The sequence below is a fragment of the Phyllobates terribilis genome, unplaced genomic scaffold, assembly GCF_046119375.1.
Source record: "Phyllobates terribilis strain yellow unplaced genomic scaffold, ASM4611937v1 Scaffold_4__5_contigs__length_816908805, whole genome shotgun sequence".
Lineage (NCBI taxonomy): Eukaryota > Metazoa > Chordata > Amphibia > Anura > Dendrobatidae > Phyllobates > Phyllobates terribilis.
The window spans coordinates 528,445,051-528,461,335 of NW_027362764.1; the positions used below are offsets into that span (position 1 = coordinate 528,445,051).

Below are 16,285 nucleotides of genomic sequence, written 5' to 3' on the forward strand. Positions count from 1 at the left end.
GAGGAAAAATAGGAGAATGGTACAGGTTAGCAGAATAGGATGCTTGTGTAGAGGGTGGAGAATGGGTAGAGGGTAGCAAACAGGCAGATTTTAAGGCAGCAAACTCTGCGGGAACAAGTCATAGTTGGGAGAGTTATCATGGAGGCTCGGGTCAGATGGAGAAAGAGGAAAGGGAATAAATACGTCACCTATGAGTCACTGGATTTAATTGTACTGTATTCACTTATATGGTGTGCAGTATCCCAGTTTAAGACTGGTCCCTACTGCTATATGGTCACTATGCCGTGGCCTTTACATAGTGGTACAGCATGGTACCTGTATAAATTGTATTATTTAGAGGCACTGTACACTGCAACTGGCTCTGCTTAGAAGTGGAAATATGACTTCCTTTTTCCTTGAGCCTAGGCAACCATGACCTTTACACAAAGGGTCAGTATGCACAGTCCATGCACTTGGCGTACACTTGCTAATAGTACCATTACTCTTCTTTCTCAGCAGAGAAGCTATAAGACAGTTTGGTCATAGAATAGTAGCCTTTGCAGAGTAGATGATATAGCTGATGGTGTAGGGGATAAAGTAATCCAAGTCTTCTCCCCATAAGAGGAGAACAGCCACTATTCTCCTTAATCGTCGACAGTCACATCTGCTCAGTAGTAGGAGCTATGAGAATACAAATGAAATGCAGTTTGGACAATACTTTGAGTTTGGACAAAGTTTCATAATGATTTCTTTTTAACCCAAGCTGTTGAGATAATCCTGCTTTCACCCCACTTACTTCTTCTACAACTTTGTGAGCGGCAACTCACTTTATAATCTATTTTGGTTGCAAAAGTGTGATTCCAGCATTAAAATAAAATAAGTTGGCCAACCATTAATGCTGATCATGTCTGAAAAAGCTGTAAATATACTGGCTGCATTTTAGCAGAAGTGTGAAGATGAAGGTTAATAGAGTCATGTATTTATCTGACAAAGAAGTGGATGACATTTAGCATTATTCAATATGGTAATGTATGTAACACTTAAACTAATGCACTCTCAAAGTCATAAAATGCTAACCCATTACAGGCTTTCAACATATACATATGAGACACAAATGTAACCCGCCATGACCTAAACCTAGATTTAACATGATCTCTAAATTTCACTGGTGAATTGGTGATCAGCACATAAACTATGAAAGTGATGATACATTTTGGGCATATCTTTTCAAATACCCCAATTACCTCCCTTGTTATCTACTGTATTTTTTAATACTAGTGGATTCAACATTAACCTATCTACGCATGCATGCAAAATGGCAAAATACAGATTTGTGTTACACCAGTGTGGAGTTCAAGTGCACTGTGAACCAAATTATCCATCATGGCGTAAGGTACCGAACAGCAACTGATAACTACTATGTAGTTTAGCTTTACTTACAGTATATTACACCTATGCAGTCTTCAGCCAGACTTTCAACCTTGGACAGCTCAATTTCTTGAGGCAGATTTCAAGACAATTAGCTGATCACTAGTAGTTCAGTGGCTTGAATTCCTGACAAGAATTTCCGCTAGCACATTCACATTGCCTGGGCTGTTTCTATTTCTTTTATGATCCCCTTGGAGGAAATCAGATTAGGAAAAACTGAAGCCTAGTGCTCACACAGTTTTGAAGATTATTTTGGATTGAGTAAAAAAAATGGCTGAAAACACTAGCTTAAATACTAGACTTTTCATATTCAGTTCCACTGAAAGATCACTTTGCTATACATATGTTAAAGGGGTTGTCCACTACTAGAAAAACACCTTCTTCGTGTGACAATGTTATTAAACAACGCTGAGGTCAAATCACATTCATCTGCTGGTCTCTCACTTCATCTGGATGTATATAATTCTTCCGAAGGAGGGGAGAGTGAAGTCAGAGTTGATTGGTCTCAGGGTTTGCGTGACATAACAATGCTAGGAAAGCTGGTGACGACATCACTGGAATGGCACTGTCACCAGAGGTGAATATAGATGTTATTATTTTACAGGGGGGAAATATAGGGATTGAGAAGGGATTGTCGTAATAGTGTAAAACTCCTTTAAGTGTTTTGCGCAGTTAAACCGCTTTGGGTTCTGAAAAATGGTTGGTGGAAAAAAAGACAAGTACATGTCACTTATTTGGAGCAGAATCAGATCCAAACTAGACACTGTCCAGCCAAGAGCCTGCAAAAAACACTTAAAAAAACATCTTCCAACACTCTTTCAAATCACTTCAGGAAAATCTTCAAGAACCAAAAAACTCCTCAAAGAAGGATCTTTTCCTGAAGCAATATTAGTTTGAAAAACTCAACGCTTTTGAATGCCTCAGAAAATTATGTTCACAAAGCCATACATTGAAGTTGCAGCCAAGGCGATCTGTATTACATTATGTACTAAATGCATTTTTCCTTTTGCTTTCTACTGAGGTGTTGTGCTTTGGTAAGGATATACTTTGTTACTACAATATTATTTTGCACTAGCCTTTTATCTTAATCATTTTATCATACTGTCAGATGCACTTTATTGCCCTGTATATTGTTGTGAATAACTCTACTGTGACATCTGTTCCTTCATCATTATTTGCATTTATTGGAGTCACTATTTTATTATATTTTTCTGTTAGATAATAAAAAATTTATTTGTTTTATACTGTGATGATTTTGTTAGGCGGATTCTATTTATTTTGGTCAAATACACAATATTAAATAATATTTTTTCACACCATTAACTAAAAATTCAGATCCAGCAGACCTTCACTGGGCAAATGATCAACAAGACTAAAAGAAATACGACGTCAGGATCTTTATGACTCTGCAACTACCTTAAAATATCTCCCTGTTTTAAAAGTAAATGAAATTGGTTTCCTCTTGAAAACTATTTGTATGTATGACAGCTTTTCTTACAAGAGCAGGTAAAGCTGTCAGTCACTCTGTTTTGGCACTGAGATTGATTCACAGACTCACTCTGCGAGTCCAGACAGAATGTAAATTGTAGTTTTGCCCACAATACTTCCAAAGTATTTTAATCGATGTAGTAGTTCACATTACTTTACATGAACACATGTGCTGTTGATTATTTTGATCATTTCTATTCCCTCGTTAGTTATTTGCGATGTGCACATTTTAGAATGTAGTCTTGATCAATTATTGTTTGTCGCATCAACCTTGACATATCACTATCTGATGTATCTTCTTCAACTGAAAAATAGCCAAGATAATCCTCTGTAAGCCAAATTTAGCAACAGTAGCAGCACAAATCTCTTTCCTGGCCTAGAACTCCAGGCTAATAGCTCTTACCTACTTTGATATAGTGTAACAAGCTGACCTACTGAGTGAGAAGTCGGACTAATGATACATTTTCACTGGAAATACTTAATATTTTCACTTACTGATAGCAAGTAGAAAACTTCAACACGAGAAATGAAATCACAGAATATTTTTGAGAGTTTCATAACTTTTTGCTATTGAGTGATTAAAGGGTTATTCCCAACAATGAGTATTGATAGGAAGGTAATAACTTTCTAATCGGTTGGTGTCTGACTGCTTGAATCCCCATCAAAAGCAAGTATGAATGCATGTATAGCTATTACTGTATTTCAGTGGTACATTTCAAAATCTCACTTTTTGAATCAGTGGAGAACCCAATGGACGGAAGCCCACTAGTGGCTGACTGGCAAATGTTACCCTGGGGGCAAGCACAAGATGCTGGCTCTTGAGTGGTGCGGCCCATTCTTAAGCCCCTGTCTCACATAGCGAGATCGCTAGCGAGATCGCTGCTGTGTCACGGTTTTGGTGATGCAACAGCGACCTCACCAGCGATGTCGCTATGTGTGAAACTTTGCAACGATCAGGACCCTGCTGTGAGGTTGCTGATCGCTGCAAAGTGTCCTGGACCATTTTTTGGTCGTTGCTCTCCTGCTGGTCAGCACACATCGCTGTGTGTGACCAGCGGGAGCAGCGATCAGGCTGGTAACCATGATAAACATCGGGTTACTAGGGGCACACGCGCACCTAGTAACCCGTTGTTTATCATGGTTACGAGCCTGCTAAAGTGAGCGGTAACCTCCCGCTCACTGTAGCAGAGTGGTAACCATGCTAAACAACGGGTTACTAGGGGCACGTGTGCCCCTAGTAACCCGATGTTTACCATAGTTACCAGCCTGCTCCGGCTTCAGCAGGCTCGTAACCAAGAGCAGGACATCGTGGAAAGATTCTTTCCACGATATCGCTGCTCCCCTGATCGTTGGTGAGCCTGCCTGTTTGACAGCTCACCAGCGACCACATAGCGACGCAGCAACGATCCCTGACAGGTCGTATCGTTGTCGGGATCATTGCAGCGTCGCTAAGTGTGACGGGGCCTTTAGTCTTTAGTCTCATGTAGCACTTGGCATGCCTGATGGTATGTTTAGTAACAACTCAATACATTAAAAACAAAGCCTCTTATTGTTGTATCCTTAGAAATGAATCATGAATAGTTTACTTATAGTTAAAGCTCCACTCAAGAATTTTTTTCTTTCAGAACTGGAGTAGTGCCACTAACGTAAGTTCACTACCCCTAGTAATATACTTACCAGTCGCTGTCTTCATCTCTTCCCAGTGCTGCTCCAGTCCTGATCTGCCATCTTTTGACCGCAACTGATGGAATGACTGTAAGTCAGAGGAAACGGTCACAAGCTCTCAATGCAAGTCCATAAGAATCTCGTTCTGCCTCGCATAGACTTATATTGAGTTCTGGCTTCCAGCTCACCCAGCAAACACCGGAGTGATCCGGCAGGTCACAACCTGCAGAAGACGACTGTCCCCACCCATCCTTCCCGATCACAATTACTTACCCCCTTCCAGTGATAATCCTTCATATTATATTAATAAATCATTCCCCCTGATTATAATATATCCCCTTGCAGTGATCACCTGTAGTATAATTATTCTGCTACCTAGGATATAACATATTGTCCTGCAGTAAACAGCTGTCCACAGATTGTAATTACACACCCCATGCAGTATAATAATCATCCCCACTCCAGACTATAACAACATCCACCACACAGTGCACCAGTGTTGTATAAATATGTACATTTCACTAAAATCAATTGCTATAATTCACAATCCAAAAGATTCAGAGCGCTGCTGCATTGCGTTGTCACATTTAATAAGGAACTAGTTGAGTGCTGCCACCAGTCGGCCACAAGAAGATGCACACAAACCAGGAGCAACTGCCAGCATTTCTCAGCAACCTGAATACTACTGTAAAAATGATCATTCTCGCCTTTCATCCAGCCAGATTATGGCATCTTAAGGTCCACCAGCACTTGTCTCTGGCAGGTAGAATGAAGAGGCATCCAACTGCATTGGCATCTCTTACGAATAGTGATACAGCTGCAGATTGTTTACGCCCCTCAGCCACCTTTATAGACACTCCCCCACTATAATGTGCCTCTTACCCCCTCTGTATACAACACCATCTTCTAGTACATCACTCTTCTCAGCCCCTCTATACACAGCTCCATCTTGCAGTAAGTCACTCCTCTCAGCCTTTCTATACACAACCTCATCCCACAGTACATCACTCCTCACAGTCCCCGTGTACAGCCTTCTCCTGCAGATAATCACTCCTCTCAGACGCCTCTACATACATGACCATCCTGCAGTGCATTCTTTTCTAAGCCCTCTATATATACTAATGCATTCAGCAGTACAATGCTCCTCAACCCCATCATGTAGCACCTCAATCTTTTCAGATCCCTCTGTATAAAGGTCAAATATATACAGCCTTGATCTTGCATTATATCCTTACTCTCAGCCTCTGTACGTACAGCTCCCATCCTGCAGTATATTGCTTCTCTTAGTCCTTTGCATATACAGCCTCCATCCTGAAGTATATCAAAATTGTTGGCCCCTTATAAATACAATCCTCATCCTGCATTATAGCGAACCTCTCAGCCCCTGTATATACAACCCCTATCCTGCAATATATTGCTCCTTTCGTTCCTCTCTATATACAGCCCCCATACTGCAGCACCTCTGAGTCCTGTGCTCCTCTCCAGTGGATAGCAAAAAGCATGTTCAGATATGCATAGCATGCTGCTGCATGTGCACATACTCCTGTATCTTGCTTTACAATATCTGCAGTCACATTACAATTTGATAAATGCTCTGAGCCTGTTACAGATTATGTTACAGTCATCGGTAATTTAAGGGTAAATGTTGCTAGAATGCTCGAGACCCAGGCGGTACTACTGAACCGGCCCGGGGAGCATCTGACTTTTTGCCACGTTGCCCAATCGGCCCCTGACTCCCACAGATCAGAAAGTCAGCAACCAGGGCCGGCTCCAGGTTTTTCTGGGCCCCGGGCGAAAGAGTCTCAGTGGCCCCTTTAACACATACCACGATTCATGATGCAGAGATACGGCGGAGAAATATATATATATATATATATATATATATATATATATATATATATATAGTACAATGCAAAGATTTCACTTCTTATATTACATGAGTGATATCTATTGTAAATTCCACAATAGCTCAGAAACCGGTGAATCGTTCCACACAGAATACTGGCCCCCATATAAGGCTCCATACGGAATACTGGCCCCCATATAATGCTTCATGCGGAATACTGGCCCCCATATAAGGCCCCATACGGAATACTGGCCCCCATATAAGGCCCCATAAGGAATACTGGCCCCCATATAAGGCCCCATACGGAATACTGGCCCCCATATAAGGCTCCATGCGGAATACTGACCCCCATATAAGGCTCCATACGGAATACTGGCCCCCATATAAGGCTCCATACAGAATACTGGCCCCATGTAAGGCTCCATACAGAATACTGGCCCCCATATAACGCTCCATACAGGATACCGGTCCCCTTATAACGCTCCATACAGGATACTGGCCCCCATATAATGCTGCATGCAGGCTGTTACCCCCCACATAATGACCCATACAGGCTGTCCCCCCCTTATAATGCTCCATGCAGGCTGTTACCCCCCACATATTGCCCCATACAGGCCCCCCCTTTTAATGCTCCATGCAGGCTGTTACCCCCCACATAATGCCCCATACAGGCTGCCCCCACCTTATAATGCTCCATGCAGGCTGTTCCCCCCCACATAATGCACTATGCAGGCTGCCCCCCCCTTTATAATGCCCCATGCAGGCTGTTCCCCACCTTATAATGCCTCATGCAGGATGTCACCCCCCCCTCTTTATAATGCCCCATGCAGGATGTCACCCCCCATATAATGCCCCATGCAGGATGTCCCCCCCTCTCTTTATAATGCCCCATGCAGGATGCCCCCCCCTCTCTTTATAATGCTCCATGGAGGATGCCACCCCCCCTTCTCTTCATACTGCCCCATGCCTCCATACATTAAAGAAAAAAAATCAAATACTCACCTCCCTTCTCCTCACCTGCTACCTGCTGCCCGCTGCCCGCTGCTCGGGTCCGAACTCCAGCGTTGTCGGCATCTTCCCGCTCAGCGCTGCCTGTGATGGCTCAGGGGAGGGCGCGGTGTAAAGACGTCACCGCGCCCTCTGACCTGACACGTCACAGGAAGCGCAGAGCAGGAAGACAGCTGATGTGCGGAGGCACGGGGAGAGGTAAGTATCCAGCTGCCGGGGCCCTGAGCAAGCGGCGGAGAAGGGCGGGCGCTGACACCGCTCTCCTCCGCCCATAGCCCAGCGGGGAGCGCAACCGCCAGTGGGCCCCTCTGCCTGCTCAGGGCCCCGGCATTTGCCCGGGTGCGCCGGGTGCTGACGCCGGCCCTGTCAGCAACTATCCTGTAGATAGGTAACAACTTTCAATGTTGGGAATTATGCTGCAATTCACTTAAAAAAAATACTCTCCTCAACACTTTAAAATAGCAACACCTAAAATTAAAAATCATGGAATTATGAAAATTCTGAAAAGTTGTTTATCCAATATTTGTAAAGAACAGAGACCATTCACACTTTGCACAACTTAGATGGTAATTATGTACGACATCATAGACTTGATTGCAGTAACATCACATAGATGGTGCTCACCATAGAAAAAAATCTACTTGTAAATAGAATTAGAAGAATGTGTCACTCATCATTTGGCATTAAAAGGCTGCTTTATTGCAATTCCAACAATAAGAGGGAATTCCATAGACATGTTTATGATATGCAATTGATGAAAAATGGAAACAACATTTACAAATATCTGGATTTATTCAGCATTGAGTACGAGTACAACGTGCAGAAATACATGCACTTACTTGCCTTCTCATGTTATCAATGAGTTTATTAATGGTTCTCTGAGGAATGTTTTACCGAGCTGAATTCACATCCGCCGCTTGCAGCTCTCTTTGCAATTGCTGATTCATGACGTCCCAAATGTACTCGATGGGAGATAAGTCCAGAGACATTGCAGGCCATGGTGGAATGTTTAAGCCACACAGGCTGCTCACAGTAGCACGAGCAAAATGTGGTCTGACATTGTTGTGCTGAAAAATGGCTGCTTGGATATTTTGGCGAAATGGCTGTATTATTGGTTCGATAACCAAAAAATGTAATGCTGAGCTGTTACTGTTATCTGGAGTAAACACAATAGGGGTCTGGCCATTGTACATTATAACTGCCCACCACATAATCCTAGGAGTAGGATGTGATGTTCTTCACGAAGACCTCTTCATGGAGTTGTCCATGTACCCTCCAGACCAATCTCAAGCTATTATTGCATTTATGAGAAAAGTAGAACTTGTCACTGAAGAGATTAAACCTTCATTCCAGCCTCCATTGCTGTTTTGCTCCGCAGTATGATAGCCTTTGAGAGCCGTGACATGATATCAAAGAAGGGGCTTTCATGAGGGAAGGTCACATCAATCTTGCTCCCGGGATTATTCTGTGGCAATGCATAATGTACAGTAGTGCTCATGGCCTTCAACATCTCCAGACTTGATCCCATTGAGCACATCTGGGACGTCATTGGTCGGCAGTTGCAAAGAAAGCTGCCAGCAGAAGATCTTGATGATTTGCATGCCCAAGTGCATTCAGCATTGCAGAACACTCCTCAGACAACCATTAATAACCTCAGTGATAGCAGCCAAGATGTATAAGTGTGTGCATTTTTGTGTGTGGTGCTCATACTCGATACTGTATAAATGAACATGTCGATAAATCTTGTGATTTTCAGAATTCCAGAATGTATAAGGCTTAATAAATAAATGAATGAAAAAAAAGCTCTTTTTTTTGTGCTAAAAGGTTGTGTCATTTTCCAGTTTACCTTACCATTTTCAAACCTTATTACTGCTGCCTATGAATGGAAACATTCATGCTTCCTCAGCTTATTACTAAGATGGATTCCTAAGCATTGTTCAGTTGTGGGTTTTGCTGTGGTATTGTTATTCATTTTATGTTTTACAGAAAAATAATTATGTAATTTACAAAAAAAACACAAATCATCGCTGCATAAACACTGTAAAATGCTCAACAAAAATAAACACGTTTGGACCCACATCAATAAAAAAGATCTCATACACTTATAAGGATTTTCTTGGATTTTTAAAATTGACCAAGTATGAAATATGAAAAGATCCTGAAACCTCGTGTTTTAGTAATTTTACTCAGGTGATCAATGTTGGTACCAAAAGTAATGAGGTCTTATACATCAATCATCTGTCTACTGCTGTCAATCAGCTCAGGCCATTGATTGGCTGCAGTGGTCAGATGACTAATGTGTGTGATGGGAGAATAATGCTTTTTTATTATTTTATAGCAATCCCTTTCATCATGTAACTTGCAGCAAATCCTTTTAGTAACAGATGGAAACATATAGAAGGTACAGTTTGGCCTTGGTGTGGTCGTGATACAACCAATGACAACATTGCAATTCATACTATTTTATAATGCAAAGTTTCATACCTTTCTTTAACTTTAGTGTAATTTTAATATTCTGCAGATTATTCTCAAATAATGTCCTATGACATCATTATAAATACCCAAACCTGAAACTTTTGATATCAGAATTTACAGTATTGCATACGTGTAATATAATGCAAATTGTAAAAAGAAATGAGTAAACGAAATAAATAAAAAACAGCATAACAAAAAAATTCTGTTTAAAATTATAGAAAATATCACAGTGAAAAGTGCCTTACCTCAATGATCAGCAAATAGTAAAGTCATCTAAAAGTCACACAGAGTAAAAGCTCTGTTTATTCATGAACCAGTAGGACATGTTTGGATCATGCAAGTAAATACGTTGTCTAATTACTTCTTCCTAGAAGGTAAAGTACTGAACCGTTTCTTTTAATGGCCTATTATTTCTTCCACGGTATAATAGAACAAAGCAACAATAAACCAAACAATGGAAATTGGAATATGGTCTACCTATTCTACAAAGTATAAGCAAATACGTGGCAGACTTTGGTTCATGAAGACAATATATGTGAGTAAGAACTGTAATTAAACCACCCTTGTATACTCTCTTTTCAATTTAATGTCTACATAGGAAAAACATCAACTTAAAAATACTGCTGAAAAGAGTATTATTTGTTTGCTTTCCTGCCTGCTACAATTCATTGTTTAAGCCTAATAGAAGAAAATTGTAGGTTGAATGCGCAGAACTTCTAGGTGGTCAGAGAAGGCATGGATCAATAGCTCCATCAATTAGTGGCATGCTGACACTCGGCTTCCCAGAACAATAACATACTAACAGCCCAGGTCCCACTTCAGGGAGGAATAAGCAACACCAATATTATGCTAACAGTCTATCAAGGTGCTACAGGGAGGACGCTAGAGACGGGACATTTCTACATGCTTATCATTAAAAGGGTTGTCCAGTACTTTTAAAAATATGCCGATGTGTTTTAATGATAAATAGAAGCTTCTTTCTAATTACCTCCTGATGCTGTTTCTGCCATGAGCGGTGCTATCGGTGGTCGCTCACAGGCAGCACATGACCCCCCCTCTGACATCACATCAAGTGAGGCGTGACTCAGCAGTGGTTGCTGGGTTGTGGGTGGGGTTATTCCCCGTGTCACACCCAGCATCCACCGTGTGCTTTCCCAATGAATGGGGACAGGGAGAGCACGTGGTGGATGCCGGGTGTGACGTGCGTGGTAACCCCGCCCACAACCCAGCAACCACCGGTGGAACGCAGAAGAGGGACCCTCGGCTGCAGCCTGGACTTGTCGTGACATCAGCGGATGGCAGAGCCGGCTGCAGCTGGGGATCACGTCCTTCCTATAGCGGCCACAGATAGCGCCGCTCACAGGCAGAAACAGCACCAGGAGGTAATTAGAAAGCTTTTATTTATCATTAAAACACATTGGCATATTTTTAAAAGTACCGGACAACCCCCTTTAATGGTAGTGCAAACCAAATTATAATGCCCCATCACAAAGCCTAGTATGGGCCCAATCCACCACTGAGAACTCCAAACAATTTACTACATTTTATGAATGTAATCCTCATCTTTATAGTGGGAGCTCTTTTGATACTAGTGTGTTAGTATCTCATCCTGTGCAGCATGTATTACATTTATCAACAGGGTAGTATTGATGAACACAATTTAGGACTAAAACACCAGCTCGGACCTTCTGTAGTACAAATTGTGCTTGGTTCAACCAAGTTTTCCATATTATTCGACTTATACAGTGGAACAAGCAGATTTGGTGTTTCCATATGATGCTCACTCTGAACACCATATTTTTCAATATGTTTCAATATGTTGATACATCTATCCCATACAGTCCTAATTCCTTGCTTCCTTCCAACAGTACATGTTAAAACTGGATGCCTACAACCACCACTAGGAGGAGCTCAGTGCATGTGAATTTTTATGTGAATTTTTATGCAGTTGCCACTAAACTCAATGGAAGCTGTAATCATTTCTATGCATTAAGCTACCCCTAGTGATGGCTGCAGTAATATTCTACAGCTCTATGAGGGGGAAGCCGGACCTTTTTCTAACCATGGGCTTCTACATCTGTGGTGAATTCTTCACTGGTGCAAATGTTCTATGTCAGGCAGGTGATAGAATACAGGGCCGGCCTTTGGGGCGTGCCAGCTGTGCAACTGCACAGGGCGCCTCAAACTTGAGAGTGAAGGGGGGCGCTGCGCTGGCTCCCTCCCCGTCGGTATTTTTCTTATGGAAGAGCAGAGAGGGAGCGCCCAGCGTTTCTTCTGTGCTCAGGCGCCGGCGCCCCCTCTCTGCTCTGAAATGTCCGGCCGGGACCCGGGCGCGCTGCACTCTCTCCTCCTCACACACAGGGGCGGAACTACCGCCCGTGCAGCCGGTTCATTGAACGGGGGCCCCGAGGGAGAGGGGGCCCCTTCAGCCTCCAGCAGGGCCGCCATCAGGGCATGACTGCCCTGACTCCAGTATGGGGCCCGGCCGGTAGGGGCCCCCTTGGGGGCCCCCCTCTTGTGTGTCTCTCTCCTCATGGGGCCCCCGGCCCCATGCTAAGCGCCGGGGCCGGAACATCTCTGTCATGATTTCTCTGACTTCCGGTCATGTGACGGCACCGTCACATGACCGGAAGTCAGGAGAACCTGGTGTCATCGATTTGGACGAGGATTCTGCAGGGATCGCATGGGGGTAAGTATAACAAGTTTTTTTTTTTTTTTAAATACAATTTACTAGGAGTGGGGGGAATGGGAGGTGCACATGTGGGGGAGGGGAATGAGAGAGGTGCACATGTGGGGGAGGGGGATGAGAGAGGTGCACATGTGGGGGAGGGGGATGAGAGGTGTGCACATGTGGGGGAGGGGGATGAGAGAGGTGCACATGTGGGGGAGGGGGATGAGAGAGGTGCACATGTGGGGGAGGGGGATGAGAGATGTGCACATGGGGGGGATGAGAGAGGTGCACATGTGGGGGAGGGGGATGAGAGAGGTGCACATGTGGGGGAGGGGGATGAGAGAGGTGCACATGTGGGGGAGTGGGATGAGAGAGGTGCACATGTGGGGGAGGGGGATGAGAGAGGGGCACATGTGGGGGAGGGGGATGAGAGATGTGCACATGGGGGGGTGAGAGCTGCACATGGGGGAATTGGGAGAAAATGAGCTGCACATGGGGGAATTGGGAGTAGGGGGATAATGAGCTGCACATAATGAATGTGGGGTGGGGGACAGTAAATGATGATGGGGTGGGGAGAGCAGGACATGATATAATGAATTGGGGCAGGGGGTGCATGTAAATAATGAATGCGGGGAGCAGGAAGTATAGAGTAGGGGGCGTTGCGGATGCAGGAGTGTAACTGGTAACAAATTGGCGGAAAGAGTAGAGGTTCTAATTAAATTATATATTAAGTGCCTATTTACAGTTAATGGGGGCACCGTGGTGGATTACAATTTATATTTGGAATGGTAGGTTGTATAATAACTAACCATATATTGATGGTGGATACACGTCTGTATTCAGCTGCGTAATGTAGAAGTTGGGGAATGTGCTCTAGATAACTGTGTTATTTTATGCAGAGACGAGTCCTGGCTGGAAGACGTAATGGCGGTCTGTGCTGGATGAAGGAGAAAAGCGTAGCTGAAGGACTTCACCTAGAGACGTCACCAGTGAGTCAGTGTATTACATGTACACTTACACTATATACTATGTACCGGGCTCCTGTGTATAATGTCACTGGTGATCACTGTATTACCTGTACACTGACACTATATACAGAGCTCCTGTGTATAATGTCACTGATGATCACTGTATTACCTGTACACTGACACTATATACAGAGCTCCTGTGTATAATGTCACTGGTGATCACTAGATTACCTGGACACTTACATTATACATACCATGTATAGAGCTCCCGTGCATAATGACACTTATGGTAATATTAGTAATGTGGTGGTAATATTAGTAATGTGGTGGTAATATGTGGTCTGGTCATGGTGTGGCAGTTTTTCCCCCTTCTGTGTGGTATTATTCGGTCACTATGTTGTGGTAATATGTGGTCTGGTCATGGTGTGGCAGTATTCCCTGTATGTGGTATTATTGGTCATTTTTAAAAAAAAATGTATATGACACATTCCCTTAAAGAAAACTAAATAAAAATATATCTAAAAAGAGTATTGGATATTTTAAGAAAATTTTAATAGGTTAGAGTAGGGCCCTGCCAGAAGAGTCTACCTTATCGTGGTGGCGGCTTTAAAACTTTTCAACTTTTGTTGCTTGTTATTACTTGATCATTTGATTAATAAAAAATGCACTTGTTGTTTTCACCTACATGAGTTTAATTTTTTTTCTTTGGGGGGGGGCGCCAAGAGGGATTTCGCACAGGGCGCCATATACCCTAAGGCCGGCCCTGATAGAATATATCTGCAGTCCTGCTTCAGTTGCGAGGCAAAAGGCAACAACTAAAAGATGTGATTATAGTGATGCAGAACACCAAGGCAGTAGTAAAAAGTAGTATTTAGGAATAAGTAGAACACATCAGTATTAAAGTGCTCAACCCTCACACCCACACCAAGCAGTCTCAGGAAATATACAAGGATATATATCTGCCATCACTCTATATGTTATACCTACCTTATTACTCACATTAACTCTTTACAATCAGACTGCTGCTTCCTATGTATCCACAGCAAACTGCACTTTTTACCTATCCTTTGCTAACAGTGTCTAACCATGTGAGGTTTATCAGTCTTTCTTGGTCATTCTGCACTCCAGTTTGACAGTATCTTGAAGTCTGCAGTTGAGTTTCGGCGAACGATCTACTATTCTTGTAATATGTCACTCTGACACCTGGTAACTTCTAGGAATAAATTTGAAGCTTAAGAACATATCTGTTGAGCCTTCATAAGAGATGATCAGAGATGCTTGCATGTTCAGTGGACTAGTGCAAGCAAATAAAAAATATATATATTTTTAAAGTGTTTTTTTTATAATTTGTACTATGTTTTTTTTTTTCGAAAGGCACCTTGATGATAAGCTGAGACCCTCTCCCAGTGATAAGAAGTAAACGGTGGAGGAACAATACAGTAGCAAATACTAAATTCAGCATGAGGAAAATGAAGTATTGTACAGTTGTTATTGAAATCAATGGGCTGTCCATGTAATGTGCTGACATGCTGGGTCCAACAGAGTGAAAGAGCATTTATGTAGCTGCTTTCTGCTTTGGCTAATAGATAAGGGTCATTGACTGGGTTGTCTGGGATTAGAAAAAATTGTTGCTTTTCTTCCAGAAACAGCGCCACATCAGACCGCTTGCCGTGTCTGGTATTGCAGTTCAGCTACATGCAGTTCTAACAGTTTGAGCTGCAATACCAGAAACAGTCCAGTGACAGACGTGCCGCTGTCTCCCAAAAAGAAGAAAACACTTCTTTTCTAATTCTGGACAATTCCTTTAATGGATCCCTTCCTCCCCTGAGAACTCTCTAATAGGACAAATCCAAAGTTCCATAAAAACAACCATCTCCATAATTCACGTCTACCTGGCACAGCTCAGAGTTTATCTCTGTTACTAGACATATTAATATTCAATGTGCTGTGTGTAACCTCTAGTCTGAGTAAATGATAATCTTTGATCAGTGACTATTCACATGTTCACTTGTAGATGGGCAGAACGGTGGCTCAGTGGTTAGCATTGTTGCTTTGCAGCGCTGGGGTCTTGGGGTCAAGTCCCACCAAGGACAACATCTGCAAGGAGTTTGTATGTTCTCCCCATGTTTGTGTTGGTTTTCTCCGGGTTCTGCGCTTTCCTCACAAACTCCAAAGACATAATGATAGGGAATCTAGATTGTGAGCCCCAATGGGGACAGCAATTTTTATTTCTGTAAAGCACTGCTAAATATGATGGTACTATATAAGCAAAACATAACAATAATAATAGATTTCAAGGATGTATGCTACTACTATGGTTAAGATGTTGGTTAGATCCTTGCTGGCCAAACTCAAATTGGGGACACATTTTGACTTACAGATATAGCAGTGCTGAGTACAAGATGTAGTATTTTATATATGACATGGTGACATTCCATTAAGTTTTTAATGGTTTTAAACAGAATTGTATGTAAACACTCAAAGCAATCATGAGGCCCATTAATACACCTATAAAGGGTTTAATGTAATCAGATATGTTATACACCCTTTACATTGTTAAAGTTCTGTTTATTTTGTATTTTACTTATAAAGTATCCCTTTCACGTGTTCATGTTGGCCACCAGACAAGGTCACAAATCTACAGCTTCTCTAATTTTACAAGGATTAAGGAGAGATATAGAACCATAATTATAATGTATCTGTCAATAAGTTTTGGTAAATGTAGAAATAAGTCTCTGCGGACAAGTCAACAGTTTT

The 16,285-nt window shown here is 42.5% G+C and overlaps 1 protein-coding gene across 1 annotated transcript in view; it reads right to left on the reverse strand.

The window, feature by feature from the left end:
* Positions 1 to 16,285, reverse strand: part of GALR1 (galanin receptor 1) — a 625,922-nt gene that overhangs the window by 608,300 nt on the left and 1,337 nt on the right. The gene's annotated exons all lie outside the window — the stretch shown is intronic.